General features: G+C 41.2%; 1 long non-coding RNA gene across 2 annotated transcripts in view; it reads right to left on the minus strand.

The window, feature by feature from the left end:
• Nucleotides 1-454: 454 nt before the first annotated feature.
• Nucleotides 455-14,727, minus strand: part of LOC146432391 (uncharacterized) — a 76,880-nt gene continuing 62,607 nt past the window's right edge. For both annotated transcript variants that reach the window (XR_014854428.1, XR_014854426.1), the window contains exons 5-6: nt 1,383-1,469; nt 455-874 (exon numbers count right to left, since the gene is read on the minus strand). This is a non-coding gene — a long non-coding RNA (uncharacterized LOC146432391). The remainder of the gene's footprint in view (nt 875-1,382; nt 1,470-14,727) is intronic.

The raw sequence follows: 14,727 nt of genomic DNA on the forward strand, positions 1-14,727 counted from the left end.
TTACTGAATCCTCAATAAATTCATCATTTGGCTGAGTCATGTTGAGAATTGTTTTAAATAAATCTATGGGAAAATTAAATTTAAGTTGAAAAGCAGCAGGAAAAAGATGTATAGTAAGTACTTCATTTGTTGTAATAGGACTATTTGGAAGGAATACAAATGCACTTCAAATTGTAAAGAGCATAATTATTTTTCTCCAGAAGCTGAATGAAGCAGAGCAGCTTCTGCCTATATAATATTTGATATGAATTATCTTCATAAAATTCAAGATGTGTTTTGAAAATTAAACTTTTTCTTGGTTTACGGGAAATTTCCAAATGAGTTCTCCTTTTCTTTGTTTTATTAAAGTGGCCAAAAAACCCATAGGAGTTGTCTAAGCTGGTTGGGCATGTAGTTCAGCTTCCTTTGGCAGTGGACACTAACAGATGCTTCACAGACATTCCAAAAAGCCATTTATTACTGAAACCAGGGTGGGCATGATGGGGATGGATGGGACATGAAGGGCATGGACAAAACCCTAAACCTGAAAGGACCTTAAAGAGATCATCGAGTCCCCAGTAATCCACAGAGAGGGGAAATTGCATTCTACCCCTCCAGCAAATCTTGGCTTTGAAGCCTCTTTCCCTTCCTCTCATTTCTAACAAAACTGCAAATGTGCATATTATCCATATGATGCCTAATCCTTTCCAAATGCCATATGGGGTTGGGGTATTGGAGATGACTGCGTGAGATCTGGAGGGCCATGGAGTAATTTATTGCTAATAAGTGATTGCTGGGATTTTGAGACATTTTGTATGGCTTGGATTTGGTGGGGAATGTCAGCAGGAATGAGGATATCGTTCCAGACAGCCATCCATCAAGTGGCACTTAGGAGCTGTTAAGAAACCATGTCAGAACTGTTAGATTTAATGACTCCATCCTCCTTTTCCAGACAGCCAACCAAACTTGTTCTGACAAGAAATAATTAAGGAGTCACTCCTAAAAAAAAACAACAACCAAACAAAAACCAAAACAACAACAAAAAAACCCCAAAAACAAAAACAAAAAAGAACAAAACAAACAAAAAGCCCCAAAACCCAAAAAAGCAACCAAATAACAACAAAAAACCACAAAAAACAAGAAAATAACCCCACAAAAAACCCAAATACAAACCCCCAAATACCCCCAACCCAACAAAACAAAACCAAACCACACCAAAACCCCACAAACAGCTGCCCCTACTTAATCCAGCCATTCTCTCCCTGCTTAAAATAACATTTAGAAACCTCCCCTCCAACTTTCTGCCCTTTTTTGTTTTCTTTTTTCTCTTTGAGGATTTATGCCCACAGTCAAATGCCAAGCAAAAAATACTTTTCTTCTAAAAACATTATTCTGGCACTGACCTTCCTTCGTGCACAGAATTTTTGGGGGAGTTCAACCTCCAGGGAAAGAATGATTGATATCCTGCATATCGTAGCCCAGGGCCTGGTCTAAAAATGAAAAAAAAAAATTGAAAATTGCCCTTGAAGGAGGCCTACAAGCCAGGAATATGCACTGGACAAGGGAGACACAGAGTCAGCTGTTTGACCAAGACACTGCAATGAGAATGACAATGGACAGCTAAGCTGGGCCCTGATGAGCTCTTGGCTCCTGTGGGTTTGGAGTGCCTTGTCCTTGTCCCCATTAAGAAGTTTAAGCAAGAATTTTTGATTTGCCATGTCTGTGTCGCCCATAATTTTGTACACTCCTCTCATCTGCACTTTCCTGTCTCACAATTGCTATTTACCCTTTTTGAGACGGTTCTGACGTCTGTTGTGTGAGTGGATGATGCCATTTCTCTGGTTTGATGCAGCATCAATTAGGTACTCCGAGTACTTTTCTTAAGAGAGACAACACTAAACTCTTTAGAGGCTTCGCCTAAAAATAAAATTGCGCCAGAGAAGCTGCAAGCATTAAATGCCTACTTTATAAATAAGTAACTGCCTTTGGAAAGGAAACAAATGCAAATTCTAGTTACTGTGCTCGAAAGAGGTGACAAGGAGAAGCGCCAGCATCTTGGCTCCCGTTGCTGCTTTATTGTCACAAATTGTTAGTTACATTTGAAAATTATGGATCTCTCTCATTGTGAAAGCCATGTCTGCCAGTTGGTGCCTGTACACTAGAGCGGGTTTACCCAATTAGCAGGATTTCCCATGCAGGACCCGAAGAGCTGCGTGTGAATCCCAAGCAGCTGCGCTCAGGCCGGGATGTGCTGGGCTGGGAGCAGAGCTGCAGCAGGTGAGCTCAGAGAGGGGAGCTGAGCAGGGCATGGCTGGGTGACAGCCAGCCTGGCACAGCCAACCTGTGTCTCTGGCTGGCTCTGTCCCTGTCTCTCTCCCGACGGCAACACACCGTGCAGCAGGCAGAGCGGGATTTTTAACCCCAGTGCTCTCGGGAAATGGAGCAGGTCGTGGAAACAATGGCATTGAAGTGCTGCTTGTAATCTCCATCATGGCCATCTCCAGATGTTTCTTCATCATGGCCATCTCCAGATGTTTGCATCTCTCTGCTGGGACTCAACCCAGTGAGGCTCACCCTGTGCTGAGCTGCCCAAGGCACATCTGGGGCTCACTCTGGGCTGGTGGGAGGGAGATGGGCAACTGCTTTGAGGGAAAAACATCCGAGGGATTTAAGAGATTGGATTAGTGTAAGAGCTCAGAGTAAAAGAGGAGGCGTGAGTGGAGAAATAGCAGTGCTGGGAAAACACACCCTAACTGCTGCTCTTCATCTGCCCATTGCTCTGTGCCTGTTTCGGTTCCATTAATCGGGGGAACCGAGCACAACAAAGTAATGCTGTGTGGGCACCTTGCCCTCTCTTTTTGCTTGGATATTGATTTTGGCTCTTTTTTTAGTATGGGTGAGTAGAGATGCTGCATTTCTAACTGAGCCACGGTGTACAGATCACACTGGACCTCAATTAAAAGCTGTTATAGAATAATACACAGTGATGGACTGTAAAGCATGAACCATGCATGAAGTATCTGCTGCTTTTATAAGTAGGTGGACCACAACTAATAATTTTAAAAATAAAGCAAAAAATAACTTCCCCCTAACAGTAGCTAGCAAGTCACATCTTTTCCCTTCCTTTAAAGAGTAGGTGGGGTTTGTAAGTAATTTTTTTGTTTCTCTAGTAGGCGGTGAAAATGATCACTTCTTTATACAGAAAACCAAAGTTGCTACAGCCCTCCTAATCAGTGTTTTGATGATCTGCAGATTGTGGCAGGCACTGCTTTATTAATTGGTCCCAAGTTAACAAAAGCAGCTTTGTTCATAGAGACATTCCCATAATAATAAGTGCTGGGGAAATGCAAAACTTATTTATAGCCATCACTGTTATTTTAATGGCTTGAGGAACATCCAAATATATCTAAATTACTTTGAAAAATGTGATGAATTTTATTTTACTTGATCTTAATGTCTGCAAGGCAGGCATGTTCTAAATATAATAAATATCATAAAGAAGTTTTTTTTAATACTTTGTCTTTCATTAATTTCTAGTGTATCAATGGATATGGCATGATGTAAGTCCTATCCTGTAATGATCATCTTAGTGCTAAGCAGTATGAAATGTTAACATAGTCTGCCTTGAAATCATGTATTCTGTATGTCTCCTCAAAATTCTATTTTTTTCCTGCTTTAAAAGTATATCTATCTCATTCTAATATTTGAGTTCCTAAAAACTTGAAAAATAGACATGAAAAACTCTTTTCATGGGGGTGACTACAAAATTGGATATAGAATATCTTGATTTAACTAGGTTGGACATGATTCAATTGTTATACATTAAGGTTTTCCTGGGAAGAGAGTAAAGTTTTTTCTGCTCAAAACACTCCTCTTTTCTACTTACCTAAACTGTGTCTTAATTTTCCCCCTGGAATGTTTTTGTGGTTATGATACCAGACCTAGTCATCCATTATTCATGCACGTTGAGGTACTGATGCCCTGGATGCAAGCTGAGACCCCCAGTCTAAACAGACCCTAATGGTTCTATACATTCCATTATTGATCAGTGCCATTTGCTATGATTTGAACAGTCCCTGCTAACTTTCCCATGCCCTAATCTCATTTTGTGTGTTAAAACTGGGCTCTAAAGGAACACTCCTATCTGTGGCTCCTCCCTGTCCAGCCCTGCAGGTCCCTCCTGCTGGGAGCACCTGAGCTCCACACTTGCTGCTGGCAGTGTCACTGTCTGCTTTTCATCCAGAAAAATGAGTTCTGGGTCTGAAACACCCCGAAGGAGGCTGAGCTGGATGCTCTGTGTCATTCTGCATTTTTCTCAAGCAGCAAAGGTTGCTCCTGCTCTGTTCCCTCCACTCCAGCATTTGGGACTGCAATGGAGTTTCAGAAAGGCTCTGGTGGGAAACAGGGTGAATGGGATCAGGGGAAAACTGCAAACTGTGGGACCCAGCATCCCACAGGCATGGATTTGACCAGGAAAAGCTGTGAGCTGAGTTACCTTTCAGCATCAGGGATTCTCTTTCCTCTTGTAAATGTTCTCATTTCAAGGATGTCAGATAAAAATGGGGTTCTGAAGGCATTTGGGTGTAACAGAAAACAAGGCATATTTAACAACAGACCTCAGCAAAACAATGATTATCTGCATTTCTTGGAGATTTGTAAACCTTTATGGTGGTCAGACAGTGCTGACAAAACCCAAAATTAAAAAAAAAAAAAAAACTCCTCGTGTTGGAAATCTGTGTCTTACTTATTTTGGAAACCTGCTTTCCCCTCAACAAAAATAAATCCTAGCTACCCAAAACAAATTAAAGAAACTTTCAAGTTTTACAAACCCATTAAATGCTGTTGTTCTCAGTCTATTCAAATTAATGTGAGGCAGCTTGGCTCATTTAAAGGGAATAAAATGAAGTTGGAGGTTTGAGCTCTGATACACTTGACATACTTTGCTATGATAGGGAGGTTTTGCTTCACAGAAGATTAATTGCCCCTCATGCAACAGTGAGGATAGACTTTCCAGGTCAAGGTCAAGACTCACAGGTGGCAAATAAAGAGCCTTTCCCTGAATTAGTTCTTGCCCTAAAGACAATCAAATATATTTCCAGAGTCCATGTGGGACTGCTACTTGCAAAGACCTGATGCTATCCTCTCCATTATTACTAAGGTACAAAATTTTTCCAGCACAAAATGCTCATTTTTAATTTCTTGAGAACTTTCAAATTGCATGAGAACTTTAAAATGTGCAATTAGAAGAATGCAGGAGTGATAATCAGATAATTCCTTCCATCCAGCTTGCAGAACACAGCAGAGTGCAGGAGGTCTGTTTGGAATGACTTCCCGTGTTTTAGGGAATCTGAACCTACATTATTCCTCCTTCCTAACCATAAGGTTAGACTGTAAAAGAATGCATCTGCTTCCTAATTAGTTCATCATGCAAAATAAACTGCTTCCCTCAAAAAGCGGAGGAGAACACTCCTTCCCATGCTTACAGAGATGAGCAGGGTGCAGCACATGGCGGTGATGAAGCACTCTCCAGAAAGACTGATAAGCATTCAAATTGGAATTTCAGTTCCCTGGATTGAAGAAGCTGTGATCTGAAGTACCCTACCTCTTCAGTGAGCAGTTTAGCTGCTGAGGTAAATGAGGGTAGAAGAGGAAACATCTCTGTCTTAGCCATCTGTCTCAAAGAAGGAAATGTTCCTTATTTTTTCAAGAGAAGCTGTGAATGAAGGTTAGCATTTCTCCCTGGCTCAAGTCCCCAGAAGGAGGTGATATTTAAGGTATTTCTGATGCCCCAGGTTTCCAGATGGATATGTTAAATAGCCCTCTGCCCATGCTTGTGAACTCTAGTTCTTTATTCCCCCAACAAAGGCTCGAGTGAAAAACAAAAGAAAAAATGTCTTAAGATCTCCTTGCTCAAAATTCTTCATGACAAAAATGTTGAGGTTGACCAATGCTAATGGGGAATATAGGGAGGTGTGTGGGGAGGAGGCAGCTAGAGACCTCTGAACATGATGTGCCAGCACTGCTGATAGGAGCTCAGACATTCTGGCTGATTCAGGAGGAAAGTTCATTTTCCATAAAGGATTACATTCTAAAATTGCATAAATTTTAATGTTGCTCTGCACCTGCACAGAGCCCCAGTCCCAGGGTCTCTGTGTGTATGAAATTGCCCACAGAAGTCTATGTAACATATTTTTTCATCATATTTCCTCTTGCACAGCAAATTCATGTGACACTTGAGACCAAATAAGACTTTTTTCCTTTTCTCACGGCAATTCCCTAAAAGATCATCATTCGCAATATTAACTATTTATTATATTCGTGTGAGAGATTGTATCATTATTGTCACAGAACAAAAACATCAACTAAAGTAATTGCACAGCCTTGAAATAAACACACAATTGATGTTTTCTCATGTCCCTTAGTGTCACCCACTGCTCGTTCTCCTCAGAAAGAAGTAGAAGGGAACTGTTTGTGAATGACTAACACACTCTTACTGAAAAAAGCACTTCCTGTCAGGTTGACAGTGTTAATTTAAAAAAAAAATAAACAATGAAAAGGTCACATAAATCTGCAAAAAGAACTTGTGTGGTGTCTGGATTTGCCAAAAGTGTTTTCCTGAAAGATCCAAAAGAATGTCTCCTTCCTAAGCACCCTCAGTGCAATCTGGATTATAGAGATGGAAGAGGTGTTTCAGTTTAATGGCTTATCTGTGGCATGTTGAACTCTCCAAAATCATCTAACCATTTAGTAGTCACGCTTTGTGTCAGGTTCAAGACGAAAAGTTGTAATGGTTTAAAATTAAAGGACAAAAATCAAGTTAATATTGATAGTTTCTTGGCACCATAAGGTCTCTACCATTGAAGAAACATTTGGAATGTGCTCTAGAGAGTGAGTGATGTATGGGGCAGCTGAGGGAGCTGGGAAAGGAGCTGAGCCTGGAGCAAAGGAGGCTCAGGGGAACCTTGTGGCTCTGCACAGCTGCTGCCAGGAGGGGACAGCCGGGGGGTCAGGCTGTGCTCCAGGGAACAGGGACAGCAGGAGAGGGAACAGCCTCAGGCTGGCCAGGGGAGGCTCAGCTTGGCCAGCAGCAGGAATTTCTCCATGGAAAGGGTGCTCAGCCTTGGCAGGAGCTGCCCAGGGAGGTTTGCAGTCCCCATCCCTGCAGGTGTCCCAGGAAGGCCTGGCTGTGGCACTCAGGGCTCTGGGCTGGGGACAAGGTGGCCATTGGGCACAGCTGGCACTGGGTGGCCTTGGAGAGCTTTCTCAGCTTAATTGATTCTGTGAATTTCAGTGGAATCTCAATAACTTGCTGTAATGGTTGGAAGATTCACAGAAAATTTGAATTCTAAATATGACTGAGGAAAAGCTGTTCAGTTAGGATACCAAGCTGCAGCTTGGCAAACTGGTATCTCTTTTCTTCTCTTTCCCATTGTCTCCCTGTTCAGATAATGTCGATTGGATTTTGTGTGATAGTGTTTCAGCCACAGTGATCATTATTGACATATGCTGGGAAAGCATCGAGTCTGCACTGGGCTCTGTTCTGAGGGGAGGCTGAGCAGCACAGGCTTTCTCTGAGCATGTTCACAGGATTATGCAAAAACCATATTAGCAGAATTCATCTCAGTGTTACAGAAAATGCTGTACAGCAGCTCCTGGAATCCTCAAACCAGAGCAGATGTCATAACGCTGAGCTCTCATCCCAGCAGAGCACAACATTAAAAAAATTGTTACTTCTGGTTTTAATTTACAACTCTATGGATGAGAGAAGTCCCATCTGCTTACTTTATATTTAAATGAAAACATAAATGTTGTCCTTTGCTGACATTAGGCTCGATCTTGCACAGAGATAGAGACCCCAAGCAGCTAAAATTTACATCTAACAAATATGTTTTCTTACATGCAACCATCTGCATGAGAAAAGCAACGAACAACTTTGCAAAGCTAGTGTAAACAGGATTCAAAGTGTGACCCATTTTTGTGCCACTCTGGGAATAAGAATTACAGAATTTTAGGAAAGCCAGAACCATAATTCCTCCCGTGGGAGAAGTTTGGTCACAGAGGATAAAGGGAAAATCAATTGCTGGAAAGATTAGATCTGAAGACAGTAGTGATTCAGCCCAGCTAAAAGCACACTGCTTTTGAAGGGCTCCTCAGGACTTCAGAACCACCTCTAAAATCTTAAGCCTGTCTCTGATCCTGTGTCAGTGGGAGTTCTGGTTTCACAACCCACTGTTGTAAAAGAGTGGCTCAACACAACAGAAAAATGAGGAGATGTGCTCTGTTCGGTTTGAAAGGAAAGAGGAAAAGATGATGGGGATATTAGAATGTTCTCTCCCTCACGAGCTCAGTCCTTTGATGGAAGAAAATAAAAATCAGCATGTCAGAATGGTTGTCTGGGATTACTATTAATGAAAGCATTCACTCTTTTTCTGTGGGGAAGTCGTCCAGCATGGACAGTTTTGATAACATGCTAATCACTTTGAAACTTTCCAGCAAAATGTGCTCACATCTCAAAGAATAGAATTTCAGACAACAATTTGATTTTTGCTTTTTTTTTTTTTTCCCCCCCACAGGATCTACCTTTCTAATACTGAACTTCAGGTCTTCAAGCCTACAACCTCCTCTGAATGAAGCCTGGTGAGATTTGGGGTAAGAACTGGCAAATTCTGCCCAGTTTTCAGGGGTTTTCAGGGGTTTCAGGGGTTGAGTTGCTGTTGCCCCTACAGAAACATGGAGAGAATTTCAGTGTTCCATTTGCCACGTTGAACACTGACAAGGTCAACAGTGAGATCCCAGCAGCAGGGAGAACCTGTTGGAAAGAGAGGATTGTCTCCTGAAAGGAGAGCTCTCCAATTACACTGTACTAGAGCAAGCCATATTAAAAACTTGGGAATTCAGGAGACTTAGTGCAATTCCAAGGCAGTCAAATGATATCTCACCAAGGAATAAATTAACAAATCATTTCATCAATCTCCATCAATATTTCTACAACCTTTCCCACATGTATGAACAACAGATTACACAGAGAACCCAGAAAAGCAGAAAACAGTGAATGAATGTACTACTCCTACAGTCTGGGCAGAAGAAAAAGAGAATTATTCTCTTTCTTCACATAGTTTAATGAAAGGAATGGGCTGATTCCTGTTCAAGGTAAAGATTAATAAAATTTAAAATAGAAAGTGCTCAATAGGTTCTTGTTTGGGTTTTTTTCTGGCTTTTCAGAGAGTGAGAGCACCACTGACTGTCACACAAGATCTATCAGCCCCAACCTGAGTCAGCGTTTTTGTCTTCAGTGGGCTTTTAGCAGATGGGGACTCAAATTTTCAACATCAACTCTGGCTATGACTAGTTCTAGCTGGGGTTTTAGCAGGTCTTCTCAACTTTTTGATTCAGCAAAACAGAGATTCTGCTATTTACCTTCTGGACATACTGTGAAAATTAATTCCTTGATGCCCTTGTAGATGGACTGAACTGTAACTGCTGATTATTAATATCCTCAGATTCAGCAAATATTCACAGACTGCCTTTCATGGAGCTATAGATTTCAAGGCCAGGAGGGCCTTGATCTTGTCTCTGATTAGCTCAATTAGTCTGCTTCCTTTAATACTATTTTCAGACCTTTTAATTGCAGTTATACATTGTTGTGGAGCACAACAGTTAGAGATGCTTATGGAAATATTGTAAAATAACCCACATCAGCATACATGCATGCATATTCATGTGTATTTATGTATATATGGGCAAACAAGTGAAACCACCAGGTCACTGATTTAGCAACAAATTAGTGAAATCAGAAGTATTTTTTGTGGGATTGAAAGTCTGCAATGCAAGATGAAGATTAAAGGAGTTGGCAGAACTCTTGCTCTCCCAAATCCTTTCACTTTCCATTTCCTCTGTCCTTGGAGAGTGTCATAATGCAGCTCTGTGCATTTTCAGCTAGACTTTGCCAGATGTCTACTTCTTGCATATATTTGGAAGAAGCTAAGCTTAATTTAATTGTGCCCCAATTCAAGAGAGTATCCCTATGCTGGCAAGTTGATTAAGCATGGTGGTAATTTTAATTATCTCCTTATCTCTCACTGGAGTGTAGTTAGTGGAGCAGATGAAGTTAACCCCATGGATAAATACACTTTTAAAACTGGGGTCTGAGACAAGAAGGATAAAGCTTTTTTCCAACATCAAAAATTAGCCTTTACCTGTGGAAGCCATTGCTTCTCTACTTCTCTACCCATCTGTGGGTCACTTCCTCAAGAGAGCCTCACATTACCCTTCAATCACCTTTATTCCAGGATTTTTTTTCTCCCCTGATAGTTCTGCTCTTGACTGATTCATTGCTCTCTTTTTCCCATGACAATGCTAAGTTAGCTGCTCATGCTTTTTTTTTTTTTAGTTTTGGGGGTTTTTTGTTTTTTTTTTCTTTTTTGCCAGCTGTTCCACTCTCCACATGACAAATTCTTTTGTGTGGGTTCAACAGCCATGGCACCAGGCCAGCATTTAAGGATGCCAGTTAGTGCAGTGAAGATCTGAGGAGTTGAAGTGTTGGCTTTCCCTGTCACAGTCAGGGTGGAATTGTGGAGATTCGCAGGGCTCACTTCTCATTTAAGAACCAAACACATTAAGATATTATTTTCAAGCATTGCATTTAAGTACATTTAATTTTCTTTCAGAAAACACCCTGTCAGAAGCCTGTAGGAGGAACAGCAGCATAATTTAAATGTCACTTTGCCTCCCACTAATGAGTTTCCTATCCAGTCACTCTACTCCAGTGACAAAGCTCACATGTCCACTACCTTGTTTCTGGCCATTTGGCTCTGTTTTCAGCTGGGTGTGCTCAGCAAGAGTGCACGTTTGTATACTTAATTGTCTGGGTTTTAATTAACCCAGAAGAACAATAGCTTGGAGAGGACAGAGAGGGATTCCATAAATGAGAAGGTCATTCACGACACAAAGGCAAAAGGTCCTCACTGTAAGAGAGCTGTAACATCCCAGCAGGCAGCATCTGAACTTTTCTCCTGTTTCATGAATATCAAGCTATTCTCAGACTTTCTGTGCATCTCAGGTCATTAATAAACACAACAGGATTCCTGCTTGCCTTATAAATACTCCCACCCAGCATTTGGCTGCAGACACATTCAGCTTGTCCTGGATCTCCAACTTGGCCAAACAGCTGAGAACAGTTGCCTTTGAGATGGTACAAAAAACAGGCCACCTATAAACACATATCTATTCAAATATTTAGAGCCCCTCATGCCCTGGGGACAAAAAGCTGGCTGTGTATATCCAGCAGCATAATCCTGACTCATTTTCATATGAGGATTTCCAATGGACACAAGAAAGCTCAGCTTGTTCACATACAGAACAGTGTTTAGGAGAGAAAAACACTCTGCCCACATCTGCAGGGCTTGAGAGAGCTCATTTCACCCCAAAATGCTGTATAAAAATTGTTCACTTTAATCCATCTTATAACTCAGGTCCCTGGGGTGACACAGCCTCTGCTTAAGCAGGAAAAGGAAACAACACATCCCAGCTCAGAGGGGTGACTCTGTGAGTGCTTCATCCAGTGGTGATTTAGGAGGGAAGGATATCATTGCTGACAGCAAAACCCAACCTCTGGGATCAAACCTAGTCCTGTCCAGCACTGAAACTGCCACAGGAATTTCCTGAATCCCTCCATTTTGCATCTCATTTGCAGAAAACTTCCTCCAGTTGCAGCAAGACAAAAGCAGATGGTGAGAGGCTGCACAGGGCTGTGAGAGATTGTTCTGGTTATTGATTCTTCATCACAATTTCTGCAGCCCTCGAGATCCAACATCAGAGTCCTGGCCAGGCCAGATCTTGCTGTACATGTAAGAGCTGCTGAGTTTACATCTTAAGGGAATATTGATCTACTGCAAATAATCTTTTTTTTTTGTTTCTTTCAAGCAAGCTGTAACTCCAGAGAGAGGACAGCAAAACCCTTTGCCAGTGCCTAGGAAAAACATCAGAATAAAACAGTACCACTTTGAAAACTTGCAAAGTGTATCCAAACCTTGACTGCAAATGTAATATGGAGATGAAGAATGTAATATATATATATATATATATATGGCACCTCTTCTTAGCTGAGCTTGAGCAATGTCTGGCACAACTAACCCTTTAAAATATCACTGCTGTTTATTTGTTTACAAAGGATTCAGGAGGCTGGAAATGAAAGGGGAGATGCTAAAGGATAAACCCACTCAAAAGCATCTTCCCCTTTTGCTGGTAAAGAATTCAGAGCAGGTGTTGCCAGCCTGTTCCTGGTGCTATCAGCCAGCATCAAAAGCAGTTGGCAATGCTCTCATCATGCAGAAATTCCAATCAGATTTCTCAGTATATTCTAATTACTGCAGTGACACTTGTTGTGGGCCTAAATGACTGCCTCATCACGGCAGACAGGTCTGCCTTCTATTTAGGGTTTATTGGCTCCTCAATTTCTGCCTCCTCTAATTGCTTATCCATCTCAGCAAACACGTGAGGAAGTTCACATGTATTGCCCTCATGCTGTACCCCTCTGCACACTGAGGGCTGTGATGCCATCTCTCACCCACACCAAGGTTATATCCACCCCAACTTCACCCCAAGGAAGCAAATTTGCTCTTCCTTTCTGCACAAACTCTGGCTGTTCCAAGGGATACAGCCAAATAATGGCTTGTTCTGCTGGTGGTATCCAGGCACAGGGACTGAGCAGGAGCTTTGGCACAGAAATGGCACTTTCTAGCCCCCTGATCCTCTGCTGTTGTAGTCCTTTTGAAAAATAAGATTTTTCATTAAAAATATCGAAGGATTTTCATATAAAACATCTAAGGATTGTACTTTTCCACCCCAAAGGCCCTAATTTCATTCATACCTACCAAAAGCAACTGGCAATTACTCTGCACAGACAGTGCCAGGAGCCAGCTGTGGCACCATTAATTGACGTGTGTTCCTTCACTCAGCAACACAGAACATATCACTTGTTTCCCTGGTCTGGACCTGGTTCAAATAAGCTGGAGATCAATACAAACTTCTCTTTTGATTTCAGCAGATATTGGATCCAATCCCTGAAATGCATATTATTCCTACTGAGAAACAAGCATTTATATACAGCAAGGTATGCACAAAGGAAAACTGCATTTTGCTTTCACAAGCACCATGGTCAAGACGAGGAAATAAATAAATGAATAAACTATGAAAAGTGGGAGCATATTCCTGTAATTTCCACCCCTTATTTTGCTGTGCCCTAGTTGGCTTTTACTCCAAATATTTTAATCTTTTGCTGATCAGGCCATGGATTACCTTTCCAGATTAATCCCCATGTACCTCTGTGCTCTCATGTTGCAGAACTGCTCCGTGCAGCAGCAGCAGCATCAACTTAACACAAACATCTTTTCACGCTCTGAACCTGAAATCTGCAAGTTTTCCCTGCTGCATGACCATGATAGAAATCTGATGCTCTGGTAGACTTGGTGCCTCGAGCTTTAGCTAATCCAAGTTTCATGCAATTACCCTGCATGCTGATTTTGTATAGACTCAGTTAAATGCTGGAAGTGTGAAGCCAAGACTCGATATGCCTTGAAAGTTACCAAAAAGTCACTATGAAATTATGGGAGTTCCAGAAGGGCAGTTGTGCAGCAACAAAAAAACAGATGCCAGGCAAAAAAGAAACCCTTTTGAAAAAATCTGAGAGCAGTGGGAGCATTGATTTTTGTCCTCTGTAAATAGAGCACTCTGCCAGAGTATGGAACCTCTGCCTGCAAATTCCCATAGCTTAAACATGAGATTGACTATTAGCAAACATAAATGTTGGATCAGTGTCATCATCCAAGATGAGAAAACTGCAAAAACCAAGAAAGCAAGCAGCATAAAGGATTTATAAATTTATCTCACAAGTACAACTATTATTATTACTACTATGATTATGATTATGATTATGATCATTATTATGCTTGGAAAAAAATTGTTCCCACTCTGATTTCAAAGTTTACTTTATTCCTTCAGTCATTTCTCTGTTATCTAATTAAGCATTTAGACTTTTTAAAAAAAAGAAACTGGTAAGTTCTGCATTCTTCCTTGTTCCTAGAGATAAATCTACACTCATCACATGTGACCACTTCTGATGGAAAACAACTTCTGTTTTTGACCACAGATGGAGAAAGCATTAATTGCCTAGTGATAATTGACATGGTTAAATGAATGTATCCATTTTCTCTCTCTTTATTCTCAAAACAAACTGTTCTGTCACAATATTTAAAATATTTTCTGCTCATGGTACCCGTTGTGGCACTGAGTGAACTCTCTTTGTATGAATACTCTTCTAAATGCTCAGCTCATTCTGACTTAATGCCAACCCCAATATTCATGTTGCAGTTGAGCTCATGGGCCAAAGATTTTTCTATGAATTATAAGTTCAAACAAGTGCAGGTCTCAATTTGTGTACCACCAGCTCTGCACAGCAAAATGATACAGAAATATCTGATGTATCCTGCAGCTCCTGTGCTCTGGGATCATGTAACTGTGAGCACAAAAGGGAGCAGTAATCCGGATAATTACTGCTGCTAATTGAGAGAGGGGAGCAGAGGAGAAAGTGGGAATCCATTCACATGGTGTAAGTTGCAGATGAGTCACTAAATTTGGGCTTGACTCCTTGGTTAGCAATCATATCCTTGCTGAACATCCCTCAAGTTGCTGGTTTATTTTGGATTGTTAGGATTTTTCTCCTGTGCCAATTTTTTATTCCTTTATCACGAT

This window comes from Lichenostomus cassidix, chromosome 11 (assembly GCF_008360975.1).
Source record: "Lichenostomus cassidix isolate B80296 chromosome 11, HeHo_3.0, whole genome shotgun sequence".
NCBI lineage: Eukaryota > Metazoa > Chordata > Aves > Passeriformes > Meliphagidae > Lichenostomus > Lichenostomus cassidix.